The sequence below is a fragment of the Triturus cristatus genome, chromosome 3_2 (genome assembly GCF_964204655.1).
Source record: "Triturus cristatus chromosome 3_2, aTriCri1.1, whole genome shotgun sequence".
Taxonomy (NCBI): domain Eukaryota; kingdom Metazoa; phylum Chordata; class Amphibia; order Caudata; family Salamandridae; genus Triturus; species Triturus cristatus.
In genome coordinates this window covers 1088527538-1088540344 of record NC_140584.1, presented here as the reverse complement: position 1 = coordinate 1088540344, position 12807 = coordinate 1088527538, and the positions used below count along the sequence as shown (strand labels likewise).

Genomic DNA, 12807 nt, shown 5'->3' with positions numbered 1-12807 from the left:
ACTGTACTCTCTCATCCAATCCAAAGATACATCTTTTCCCATAGATACCTGGATTGATAACCTCACTGCACTAAACTGCAATTTATTCCATAACCAACTACATCAAATCAGTAGGAAATCACATTGGACAGTCAATTGAACATGAAAGACTATTAATGCTTCTGCTAAAACAGTCTTCTACATGCTGAAATACCTTAAAAAAGTCAAACCCTTCATCCCTATTGAAGACCTAAAGTCTGTAGTGCAATCACAAGTCCTCCCCAAACTAGACTACGGCAATGCAACGATGGCGGGAGCCACAAAAACATACATCGCCCCTTTGAAAGCCACACTCCACACAGCGGCTAGGCTGCTGTCAGGGAGAGACACTTCGATAATCATAATAATAATCCACATTTGTAACGCGCGAACAATCACCCGTAAGGGTCTCTAGGCGCTGGGGGCTGTCGGGAAGATTAAGCAAGCTATTGCCCAGAGTCACATGGTGCTGGGCTAATCTGCCGCAGGCACCAGGTATCGAACTATGATCCCCAGATTCCGGAGTCAGTCGCCCTGGCCGCGGCACCACACCTCTTCCATCACATTGCCCGCACCCTCAAGAAACTCAAACGGCTAATAATCGAGGCAAGAGCTAAATCAAAACTGTGTGCATAACCCACAAAGCGGTTTACACGGAAACAACATCCATCCTCCCAAATAAATCAAAAATGCCAAAGGAGACCTCTTTGAAACTTGGACAGTCTTCTCTTGATTCAACCAAAATTTAAGAAAGTAATCTCGCACCCGCTCCTTCTCTAGTAACGCTCCTAAAATTTGGAACTCGGTGCCTCAAGATTTACGTGATAATCAATCACTCCCTCACTTCAAGAAGAAAGTGAAACTTCTCTTCAGCCAATTCTTAAACCCACACCCTTAAACCATCTGACTGGTAGGTTTGCTAACTCTCCACAACCTCTAAATAGATCTGAGCAGCGCTACTTCAGTGAAAACTGTGCCTCTATCCCCCTCACCGTCACATCACCATTCCTTAGCTACCTCAATATCTACTTTGTCCACCTAGGCTACTGATTGTTGAAAATGTCATTAAATGCTGTTATTATGTATTTTATGTACTCCACATGTAATCTGTACATTTGCTGCTGTGCCAATCTGTAAGTCACTATTTATATATGTACTGCATAAGAGTGTATATATATATATATATATATATATATATATATATATATATATATATTTCACACACATCCCGTAGCTACCTCAAATATCGTCACACATACTATTATGCATTTTCTATTTTTTTTTACTCCACATGGAACACGCTGCACTGGATGATGTGCCAACTCTATAAAGAGCCATATACACTAGTTATATCTTCTTCAAAATTGTATCACCTGTAAACCCGGATATCTATCGTATATTTTGTTTTCATACTGTCACTAAGTATCCATATTTACAAATCTAGCTCATGCAGTTGCAGATGTGCAAATGCTGTGAAGCGCTTGGATAATGATTGATTGATCGATTCCTTCGGGTCACGTTTGCGCTATACGAAACTCAAATAAAAAATTGAATTAAATTTAAAAAAGCCCACAAGCATTGGCATAGCCAATAGGTGCCGCTTTTGGGACACTAATAAATGTTTAGCCAGAGCTATTGGTTTTGCCATTGTCTTTACGCTATGTTGTAGAGCAGCGTAGGTGCTGTGCAGCATGTTGAAAAACTACAATTAAAAAAGTTAATGCATAATATTATATATGTATACATATCAACAAAAATGCTTATAAGACATTGTCTCGGCGAGACCTAAAACATGAGGTACTGCATGTTTTTTCAAGCCGACATACATGTTTCTAGGAAAGTCTGCTCCGGCCCAAAGAAGTCGGTGATGATTTTGGGGCCAGGCAAGCCCAGGCTCACAGCTGGGCTTGCCATACATGTAAGTGGAGGGGGTGATGATGTCACACGCATGCTGCAAAGATCAAGCGAACAAGGCCTTTGGATGAGACCTGCAGGCCAAAGCAACGCCTTGTCATGAGATTTTGGTCTTGAACAAACATCTAAAACTACATAGTAAAGCATTAAAATGGGGCAGAGAACAAAAGCATAATAGCTATTACCTAGAAAAAAAAGCATGGGCATAAGGTGACAATGTGGACAAACTTTAGAAGGCAAAGAGGAAAAGAATAAAAGTGCAGAAAAGAGACAGAGAGGTCAGAAAGGAAAAAAATAATGAAAAAGTAAAATAAGAGTAGATGAAAAAAGCAGTTCAGAAACAGAAGTGAGGGCAAAGGGAGAGAAAATGCAAGTGGGATGAGAGAGTGTAGGGCTCAAGGGAGGGAGCTGGAAGGGCAGAGAGAAGCGAGATGGGCAGAGATAAGATGTGAGGAGACAAAAGGTCAGGTGAAAGAAGCAGGATGAGAGAAACAGAAGTGCAGGGGGGAGAAACAAAGATATGAGGAACAGAAGGGTAAGGGTGAGACAAGGGAAGGGGTAGAGACAGAAAGGTGTGAGAGAAGCAAGAGGGCGGGGAGAACAGTGGGACGGGGAGAAACATAAGGGTTCACTATTCTAGGAATTCCCATCACTTCTGACAAAGTATTAGACACGTTTTTTATCAAATACTACATAGTTCATCGCACATAGCTCTGCGCCTACCCAGTGATGCTTTGGACGGTGTGAAACACACGGTGAACCCATCTATTGGCATGTGGTACGAGAAGAAAATGGATCAAACTGCCGTGACCTCGAGCGACTTGACATCTCCCATCAAGATTCTGACAAAACTCCCACTTTCCCCTGAAATTAACTACACAAAAATATCACAGGATGATCACAACTTCTACCTGAAATGGATCTTTGTGAACGCAAACCTATATGAATTAATTATGTAAAGCTGATGACATCCCTTCGCTACTAGTCCCCCTGAGGTAATTTACCAAACATGGTTTACTTCGGGGAGGAGTCAGCAGGGCCAATCTAGACGCTGCACTGGAAGACGATTTGCACAGGAACGTCGAAAAATATAACGCAGCGATTGCGGAGTAAGGCAGTCCAATTACTTATGCCCAAAACTGCAACAGTTGTTTCACAGCCTTTTAGATTATCTTCAAAGATTTCACTTTTCTTCGCTTCAAAAAGACGATTTCTCCAGATTCCGACTTGTTTTTGACGGGATTAGGACATCATGTCGTTACTGCACACTGTGTGCGGCGATATCAAAATAACACGCGGGTATGTAATAAATACATGGTGCACACTAAGATGTGCGCAGTGACATTATAACAAGCAAAGCGAGTAGAGCAGGCGGAGTACAACTAGGGCCACTGGGTTTATGCGATTCTGCAGCGGTTTTTTGCATAATTACTAGGGAATTTGACGCATTTTCCACAATCTATCCACAGCATAACTTGCAGACTATATTATATATATTTTTTTTAATGCTTCTCGGCCAAACAGATTAAAATTTACTAAAATATACTGAAACGAAGGCTGTTGCATAGTGGAAGGCCCTTCCCAAAGTTGACTGGTCACCTTTTAGTTGCTTATTGCAGTATTCGAATGTTAAAGAGTCACTATTAGGGTGGAACCATTGATATAACAATACTAACATGGGTGGAACTGACAACATAAGCTAGTTCTACTTTTACAAATATGCTGCAAAATTTCCCTTATATTGCTGTATAGTTGTGTCAATTCTGCCGCATAATTTGGTCCTCTCCTGCCAGATAACTCCGGTGGACCTGGGTAAAACCAAATGCCACTGCAATGTTGAGAGTATATTACCGCAGTGTTTTCTAAATAATAATGGATTAACTACACTTACCACCTGCCTTATCATTTGCAGTACTCAGCAAAGCACATTTCATTTCTAATTGAAAGGTATCAAAACTAAACTACAAAAAAAGTGACGGGCATGTGCCAAGCTTTGATCAATTGCTGCACTCGTGTATTGAGCGCTACTAATGAAGTGAAACTTTACCAGACAGCATTAATGTGGGTTGAAATAACAAAATAGTGCCAGAGTAATAGAGAGAGTCAGTGAGTGAGTGAGTCAGTCAGTGAGTGAGTGTCAGTCAGTCAGTCAGTCAGTCAGTGAGTGAGTGTCAGTCAGTCAGTCAGTGAGAGTCAGTCAGTGAGTGAGTGAGTGAGAGTCAGTGAGTGAGTGAGTGAGAGTCAGTCAGTGAGTGAGTGAGTGAGAGTCAGTCAGTCAGTGAGTGAGTGAGAGTCAGTCAGTCAGTGAGAGTGAGTGAGAGTCAGTGAGTGAGTGAGTGAGAGAGTGAGAGTCAGTAAGTCAGTGAGTGTCAGTGAGAGAGTGAGTGAGTCAGTGAGTGAGAGTCAGTGAGTGAGAGTGAGAGTCAGTGAGTGAGTGAGAGTCAGTGAGTGAGTGAGAGTCAGTGAGTGAGTGAGAGTCAGTGAGTGAGTGAGAGTCAGTCAGTGAGTGAGAGTCAGTCAGTGAGTGAGAGTCAGTCAGTGAGTGAGAGTCAGTCAGTGAGTGAGAGTCAGTCAGTGAGTGAGAGTCAGTGAGTGAGAGTCAGTCAGTGAGTGAGAGAGTGAGGGTCAGTCAGTCAGTCATATATGCTTAAATAGTTGTAGAAAGGCAAATTCAGTAAATGTATGGCTGTATTAGTCCGTGTTCACCACACTACTGGTGCTATTAATGACGCAAATGTTTGAGGTACTCTTAGTGATGCCATAGTGTTGCTGGCCTAGCTGGCTTCCCTCTCCGTTTCCTGTTTGCACAGACATGATGTTGATTTTGGTTTCCCCTTGCATAGTTATAGCATCACTATACCCTCTGTAGACTGTTGATGCAGATTCGGATTTCCTAACTTAAGTGACATGGCCTGAGGGAAAGCTGGGTTAGTTATGATTGTTTTTGTTTCGTTTTCAATTTCATGCGATACTTTATATTGTTTTTTTACTTGACTGTAGATATATGTAACCTTGTCTGTTTCAATTCTGTTACTTCCAAGCCAGTCGGTGTTGCATGCAATTTCACTATCTTAACAAAATGCAATAACATTTGTGATAAAAAAAATAATAATAATGACACCAACAAAACAGAGAAAAAAAAACCAGTCATCTACATAAACAATGTAATCTAGGCGTTTTATTCCTCCTTTTTTTTTCTTCTTTAAAGTACCAGTAACTACTAAAAACATTTTGAAAGTGCGTCAGTGTCTGCAACAGTCACTGTGTTTTGCGACGAGTCATTGAAATGAAAGACGGCCCCTACTTCTAAATGTTAATCTTACCTAAGGTGGCCGCTTAGTAAAGAAATGACATTAGGTTTAACACGAAGGAAATGTCACCGTGGATCCCTCCGCTTATCCAGTAAACACTTATTAAGAACTTCCCCAACAGTGACGCCGAATCCATCCTGGCAATAGTTACTTACCTGGACAGGGTATTATTACGGATGATGAAGCATGCTACAAGACCTACGGAGCTCCGATTGTTCAATGCAGACATTTAGACCAGGTTGTCGCATTGCGCGTGATAAGTGCGACAGTCCCCATAACATGTGCCTATAAACGAACTCAGAGCTTCACTGACCTATATAGCTCCGGAAAATGCAATGAATATGGTGAGGCTGCACATCAGTGGATATAAAGTAATAAATAGAAATATCAGGCGGAATAAAAGGCTCTTCACAAATGCGACTTTTTGTGCACGGTCACAAACAAGATGGGGGTTTGTGCCACCAGGTTTTTCCTCCACCTACTCAAGTCTCCTTGCGCTGCTGGAAGAAGTGAAAACACGCCCTAACACAGGTCCAACTCATTCGCAGAAAAGATGACGAATAAGGCCTCAACTTCCCGCGCACACAGGCTCAGTGTGCAGACGCGCTCACGGGCACTCCACTCTCCCCTCCCAAGAATTACAACCAAGTAAAAAACACAAGCCGGCACTGAGGAAGAGTCGGACCAGAAGAACGGCGCCAACGTTAACATGCTTTATGCACAAGTACACACACAGGAAGGTACAAAACAGGAAGGTACAAACCTGTGCCCAGCTGCAAAAACAGCTGCCCGAATTACAGGGTCTTCTGCTGTTAGGAGCAGGGCAGGGGTACCCTGTGTAAGATAAGACGAGGGGAGGGTTTCGAGTGCAGGTCCCCCGATGCAAAGGAATGTATGGCCAGTAAAGGGAGAAAGATTGTGTGTGGGGTGGGATCGGGTTGCAAAGGAGCCTGTGGTTGGTAAGAAAGGAGCTGGTATCAGATCAAAATCCACCGATGCAAAGGACCTTCGGCCTATCAGGCGGGGAATTTGGGGGGGGGGAGGTGCTGGTTTATACCCCACGCAAAGGAATCTGTAATTGATTAAAATGGGTGGGCAGGACGGGTTTACGTCAATTGGTGCAAAGGAACGTCTAGCCTTGAAAGGGAGAAAATGAGCAGGGGTCAGAAGTGAACCAGGAATGTATGGGCATTAAACGGAGAAAGGGTGCGGGTTCTGGCACCTTGATGTAAAGAAACCAGTGATTGAAAGGAGGCCGTACCGGATTCACACCCACCCATGCACAGAAATGTGCGGCCTGTGATGGGCGAGTTTTGGGTTCTGACACTGACTGATGCAAAGGAGGGGTTTCGGGTCCACATCCGAGACACCAGAACCTGTGGCTGATGGTGCAAACTTCACTCTAAAGGGCTCAGCCAGATGTGCGCTTCCTAGCTAACCAGGCAACAACAACAACTAAACCACAATTACAAAAAATAAACCATGTGACAAGTATTCACCAAGGAGAGGCGGCTTGCGGTAGCCATAACCCTAAGAGATAGAGGCTCTGAAGTCTGTGAGGATTATACAAAATAAATGCAATAAAAGAATACATAAAAAGACCACATCTTCTGTAACAACAAGCATTGGGTGCGAGACGTGATATGTGGTGGGGGAGAGGGAGAAGAAGGAGTTATGTGCACACGCGCTAAAAGAAAAAAGAAAAAAAAAGGACGCGAGTGGTGCGCGCGCGATGGCGCCTCCGCTCATGCATTTGTGCGCGTAACCGCACGCTCCATGCCAGCAAAAAGCATGTGGAACGACTTTTCAAAGCCCACTACTAAATATCTCGCAGAGCAGTGCATGCGCTGGCTCAGGCGAGACCTAAAAACCTCCCCTCACCCCATTTGGGGGAAGAATCCCCTGTAGGTCTGCCCAGCGCAGCAGTTCTCCGATACTAAATTCTCTCTCAGTGGCTTCCTTTAGAACATGTGAACATCAAATATGTCACCCCCTCTGAAGACACACAAACGAGCAGTCCCCTTCAGGCCCAGTCATACAGATTAGGCTCACCCTTAGTAGACTAAACACACTTCCCCATCACTCAAGGACGTAGGGATGCCCCCCCTGCAGCGCCCCTCTAAAGCCTTGCAGAAGCACTACTCTGCCATTTTCATGCACAGATGTTAGTTCTTGCCTACACTCGGACTAACATATCCACCACTCAAATTACTTTCACATTTCCATATACAAATTCAACACTAATCCTTTATGGGTTCCGCAGTACTGTGCTATGCGCCGAAAAAGCGCTTAGACGCATAGTCACGGCTAGTAAGCGCTAAATAAATGCGATTACAATACAATGCACCACCAACTGAGCACGGATGACGCAACTTGACTGTCAAGGTTAGCAGTTTGTTATCAGTAACGACCAAAATTTGAAAGGTGAAAATAAAATAGGACAGAAGGGAGGGAGTTACGACAACATGAACAGAAAAGACGGACAAAGGATTCAAGCACAACACACTCAACGGATGGGGATTTATTCTGCGTCCAAGTGTGGCGAGGCGGGTGGCTATCAAGGCCATTCTATATTAGCATGGCGACAAGCATGTTTGTGCAGTGAGACTGTAAGCCACTTTACAACCCAAGCCCCCCGCTCCACAGGTTTAGATAGTGGTTGACCAGGAGGTATTACGCGGGAGGGGGGGGGGGCTTACCTTGCCACCTATAGGTGACAGCATGGCTGTTCCATACAGACCACCATTTGGGGAGCCCCAAAGAGGTATGTCTAGAGAAAAATAAAATGAGTTTAATTTCCCCACTAACTTGCACTGAAATGGAGTTACTTTTAGTAGAGACAGCTCCAATATAACTTTTGGGGACAAAGCATGGACCTTTGTTTTCAGAGATGCCCATCCAGCCGCTGAATTGCACACTGTGAAACTGGAATCAGTGTCGGCGGCCCCGCTTGACTACATTGTGTGATCCTAGGCAAATACTTAATTTTACCGTACCGGGCCTCCTTATTAATTAATATGACAGTACCTTACAATAGGTGAGTTCAGGAAGCGCACTGTACACAAACCTTTCATGTGGGATTTATTGACCTATAATGTCGTTCCATCTATAACAAGAATCTAAGCCACATATGAGGCACATATAATGCTTTGCCTCTAAAGTTTATTAATAGCATCGCCAACAGGGTGGGGACATGAATGCTAGTCATTTCAAGTCTAAAAATTCTCAATTGTAATAAATAGGTCCCAATCAATCTGATGCACTTCGGTGAAAGGAGCGGCCGTGGCCTTACCGCCAAGCTACGGAATATGGAACTGGGAAAACATGCTCGAGTCCTGGCGTCCGCTCAACATCCTGTGATTCTAGGCAAATCACAATCCACACGTGTCTTAAAAAAAAGTGACATTTTGAAATATAACAGGTGATCATGTAAAGCGCTTCGATATCTTAGGGTCGAGATCGCGCTATGTAAAACTACAAGAAAAAAAACTAACTAACCCGCCCCGCCTTCTTTCATATAGATCTTTCAAACGCCTCACCTCGCGTCTTTCTGACCAAGCCATTTCTTCTGCAATCCTGTAGCTGCCCCCTCCGGTCTGTTAACTGTCCCCAGTCATACAACTCACATCTGTTCCTGTTCCTAAATCCCTGGACGCCCCTCCAGCTTTTGCCCGTGCACCCTCCGCTCTGTCACCCTCAGCTCATACCCACCCCTGCTGCCCTGCATACTTAAGTTCATAAGCCCCTACTCACCCCTTCTCCTCTGCGCTGCTCGTCTGTTTTCAGCGCTCTGAGGTAGCTTCACGGCGCAGTGTCTACGGCCATTAACTACAATAAAATAAATAAAAAATCCGCTTACAGCGAGAACAACGCCCACAGGAAACGACGGCACGGAGCACATCCCCTCCAAGTGCATCCTCCATCTTGGTAAGGTGGTTTGGGAAACAGCGTTCGAGTCTAACGGGACCGTGTGGGCGCTACCCATTTTACACACACGCCCCAAGCGTGCGTACGCACTGGTTTATACTCAGGACAACACTGTATCCACAAACGCGCAACTTGGGGGTTTATATAAGGTGTTTGTGCTGCACTTAAACCGCCATTATATAAAGCACTGAATGCATTATCTTAACCCAAGAAGGATGGAGGGAATTCTAAATTAGTCACAGCGAGAATAAATCCTGTGACCTGCGTGTTGCCCGCACATCCCTGCCACGGCGAAAGAAGGTCACAAAGCTATCCAGCCAGCAGCCTGCTAATAAAATAGCTCAGTGCCTTAGGCGGCTGTTGCTGCTACAAGCTCCCCCTTGTTTTGTGTGACACCTTCCATCACCCCTAGCTTTTTAGCCAACAGTATAGGGTGCTGCATTCTGAGACTTGTATAAGGCCAGGCTCTAGGGGTTTCTTGGCTAAAATCCAGGCCTTACGAACGTTTTTCCCACAGTGTGGGCTAGCGTGCTTGCTGGGGAGATGTTCGTGTAAACTGGTCACTTGATCGAGTCCCCTTAAGGTAGCATAGTCCAATGTAACTCTCGGAGGTGCCTTGCCCACGGCACAAGCCTTTAGGAAAATAGCAAGTGAATATAATGCGGCAAAAATGTGAATACAACATTTTTAGTTTTCTTTTACTTTTTATAAATCAAATATATGTCTTCTACACTTCTGTGTGTTATTGAGCTCAGAAGAGGCTGAAAGCACACTGTTTTAACAAAAAAATGTGTGAAACCAGGTATTAATATACTTTTTTAAGGAGTAAACAAAATGTGCTTCATATAGTTTGTTAAATAGCCGAACGAGCGGTTCATGCATGGTTTCTTTAATCTGTTTTTTTTTCTCCAGCTTCAAAATAAACAAGCATTTGCAATGCAATAGGTCTCGCAATTGCGAGAGTTTAACTATATGCATTGTAAATGGCAATGCCGTTTTATGTATCGCTTTTTGTAAATTAACACATAAATAAAAGGCATTATTATTTACAATGCCAATAGCTGAAACTCTTGTATATGCGAGACCTATTTCATTTTAAAGAAGGGGCTGCCATTGTTCCGGGCAGCTTGGAAAGTGAAAGCGCGCATGGCGCGCTGAATGTTGCAGGAAAAGCACGTATGCCTGATATGAGGGGTCCTGATAAGTACAAACTGTAAGGAAGGTTCGAGTAGTCACTGACACTGAATTAAGGGGTGGGGCAGAAAATTGGGAAAAAACAAGTATACCTAGGGATGTGGAGAAATCAAGAGACAACATTATAATAGTAACATTATTATGAGACTGTAGCGGGCCAGTATCATTGACAAAATTTGGAAACCCACCTACTATACTTATGGCTCTGCTGTATGTTGTGCGATACAAACAACCTACATAGTTCCATCGCTATCCTCCCGGTACAGAAATGGCAAAGGCAAAAAGAAATTCTCACAATTTGCCGCATAATTTAGTCAACCCTGCAGCATAGACCCAGTGGCCCTGGATTAGGGGTGCCGTAGCGCTGCTTTCATTTCCGACGACGGAACAGGCACCACTCCCCTGTGTCTGGCTTCTGAACTATCTGCTAAGTCATGGAGTCCATTCGCTATAGTGCTTCGAGGCCACCCTTGGTTGGTCAGCAGCGCATTACAGAAAACTCAGACAAATTTAAGAAAGCGTTATACTGCTCACTATTGGCACCCCTCTTAGAGCACGGAGAGGGGCACCATGGTCCGTCCTGTGTTTTATGGGCCACCAGCATCCACATTACATGAAAGACCTTCATGTCAACACACACACTGATGTTCGTTAAAAAGGTAGGACCGGCTGCAGGGCATCGTGACAAGGGGTCACTTGACAGCTATGAGTGCACAAGACTGAACCTGTTGCATGCTTCACATATGCGTGTAACATTTATGAAAAAGATGTAGATTTGGAAATGGGCACGTGGAGGGTGGGAGGAAACATATGCGCAGGGAGCACCAACCCTGCAGGGCCCCCAAACCCTTCTGAGGGGCCCCATTCAACCCAAGCTCACTGAATATTTGTTGGACATGGGACACTCAGGGCCCTCTTTGCATTCTGCAGGGGGCGAGAGGGCACCAAGGGACCATTGTGCTGCTAGTTACGGACTGCTGGGAATTCCTTCTAAGGGGAGACCCCCCTGTGCCAGGGAAGAGCCCTGTCTTCCTCAGGCACCGTAGCAGGAAGGGCACAGCATGGTTCATGGAACTTACTTTGTGCATTCCAGGGAAGCTGCAACAAATGCAACCGGTGCTCGTACAGAAAGGGGATGGGGCAGAGGCGCCATACAGGAAGCACGTGCAGCGGCTCCCAAGCATCCCGTGTGTGAATGTTCCCACGGTGCGCTGCTGGTTAGGACCACGGACAGCGATTATTGAGAGATGCTCCCAGGTCCGGCTGCATTGTTACTAGCCATCCGCAAAGAGACAGAATGCCAGCTAGTTCCGTGTGTCCAGCGCAGTACTTTCATTTAGCAAAACAATGCATTGTGGGGCTTGTCGTTTTCGTTCGCTACAAACACACGAAATGGACTAACAGAACAGACATTCATTTGAAAAAGTAACAAGCTGTCGCCATTACGCCAACGAAAGCTGCTTGTTTATATTTGCATTTACTTAAAGTGAAAGCGCGATGCAAAAATAAACACGCGCGTCACTGCAGATCTCCATCTGCTCGGGGTGTATCTTCAGCACCAGCTCCCCACAATCGGCTCTAAAAATCACAGCGCAAACGCACAAATCACCAACATCCTCGTTAACAATAAATCTCGCTGCAACGCCACGCAAGACCTAAAAAGCAAAGGCTGAATGGCTTCATGTTAGCTGTCTCCCACCTGGCAGTGCCTCTGCTTCAAAAATAAATTCCCCTGATTTTTTTCAGAATCTACCACTTTCCTGTTCTAGAATGCTGGCAAATAAGCAATTGTAGTTCGTTAGGAAATAGAAGGGTTAATGGCGTGAAGTTCCTTCTTTCAAATAAGACTTTGAAAGTTAACTGAGGGTTTTCACCTGAGGCAAGGTAAAATACAGGTACAGTGTTTATAAATATGAGCAGCAGCAGTGACGGGGCAAAAGGGGACGGCTCCCCACCTCCTGTAACCTGTCCTGGAATTGGAAAACAATTTCTCTTGGAACCTATATATTGGGGTCAAGGTGAGGCAGAGGGTGGAGTCACGAAGGGCGAAGTCATGAAAATCAGAGTCCGACAGTCAACATATACATTTATTTTGTAAAAATATGCTGCAGAGATTAGTAACAAGGACAAACGTACCAGTAGATCTGTTCTGCTTAATTAATTGGTCATAAAGAGGCTGCATTGTAAAATATATTATGGGTTAAGGCATCTGCCTCAAAGATCTTTGTGTGCCTGGCAAATTTCAGGAAATAAGAATAATGGCAAGATAACCCTGGTGGTTAATGCACTTGCTGGAGATATCTGTGTTTTGTCTAGTCGCGCTTTAGCTCATAAAGTAGCATAGAGGGTTAATATGCCTGCTACAATGCACATCTTCTAAAAAAAAATGCATATCACTGAATTCTTTTTTTATGTAGATAGGTAAGTGGGTTATGTTATGTGA

At 44.4% G+C, this 12807-nt stretch overlaps 1 protein-coding gene across 3 annotated transcripts in view; it reads right to left on the bottom strand.

The window, feature by feature from the left end:
• Positions 1 to 9245, bottom strand: part of LOC146859178 (GPI-N-acetylgalactosamine transferase PGAP4-like) — a 42651-nt gene extending 33406 nt beyond the window's left edge. Inside the window, exon 1 of one of the 3 annotated variants that reach the window (XM_085649851.1) lies at positions 9103 to 9245. The gene's annotated coding sequence lies outside the window, so the exon portion shown is untranslated. Of the gene's footprint in view, positions 1 to 8782; positions 8903 to 8996 lie in introns of those variants that run through there. The other 2 variants (XM_085649854.1, XM_085649853.1) reach the window with 2 other exon arrangements.
• Between the last annotated feature and the right edge of the window lie 3562 nt (positions 9246 to 12807).